The sequence below is a fragment of the Macrobrachium nipponense genome, chromosome 18 (genome assembly GCF_015104395.2).
Source record: "Macrobrachium nipponense isolate FS-2020 chromosome 18, ASM1510439v2, whole genome shotgun sequence".
NCBI lineage: Eukaryota > Metazoa > Arthropoda > Malacostraca > Decapoda > Palaemonidae > Macrobrachium > Macrobrachium nipponense.
In genome coordinates this window covers 80,821,396-80,822,362 of record NC_087211.1, presented here as the reverse complement: position 1 = coordinate 80,822,362, position 967 = coordinate 80,821,396, and positions in this window count along the sequence as shown.

The following is a 967-nucleotide window of genomic DNA, read 5'->3' as shown; positions in this document are numbered from 1 at the left end:
TCTTGAAAATGGGCCACAGATAGGCTGAAAGTACTCGAGTGTGCAGTTAAATAAACTGCAAATACTTTTTAAGTTCCTCGCTGGACGAGTGGTTTTCGCGCTCGGCTGCCAATCCGGTGGTCCGAGGTTCGATTCCCTGCTCGGCCAACGCGGAATCAGAGGAATTTATTTCAGTGATAGAAATTCAATTCTCGATAAAGTGTGGTTCGGATCCCACAATAAGCTGTAGGTCCCGTTGCTAGGTGACCAATTGGTTCATAGCCACGTGAAAATATCTAATCCTTCGGGCCAGCCCTAGGAGAGCTGTTACTCAGCTCAGTGGTTATGGTATAACTAAGATATACTTTTTATAAGTAAACACGTTATACACAGTGATTTTGTGGGTTTCGTATTCAGTAATAATATAATAATAATAATAATAATAATAATAATAATAATAATAATAATAATAATAATAATAATAATAACTAGGACAATTAAAACCCACAGTAGTGTTAACACTACTGTGGCTTTTAATTGTCAATATTATAGCCTCATTACGGAGGTTCCTTAGTTCACAATAATAATAATATATTATTATTATTATTATTATTATATTATTATTATTATTATTATTATTATTATTATTATTATTATTCATTCAAAATAATAAATAATAATAATAATAATAATAATAATAATAATAATAATAATAATAATAATAATAATAATAATAATATAATCAGACCTTAACAGGCGTACTATTTCCAAATCCAAGTAATTTTAATTCTTATTATAATTAAAATCATTCGACAGCTGTACTACTTCCAACCCCTTCCAAAATCAAATGAAAGACTCGTCAGACCTTCCAAATACTCACTGACACCGACACCTAATCCATTTGTTTACCCCGTCTTGAAAGCGGGACGGCGCATGCGCAGAAGGGGTCCCCAAGGCGGTCTAGTCTATCCCACGTCAATAAAACCCA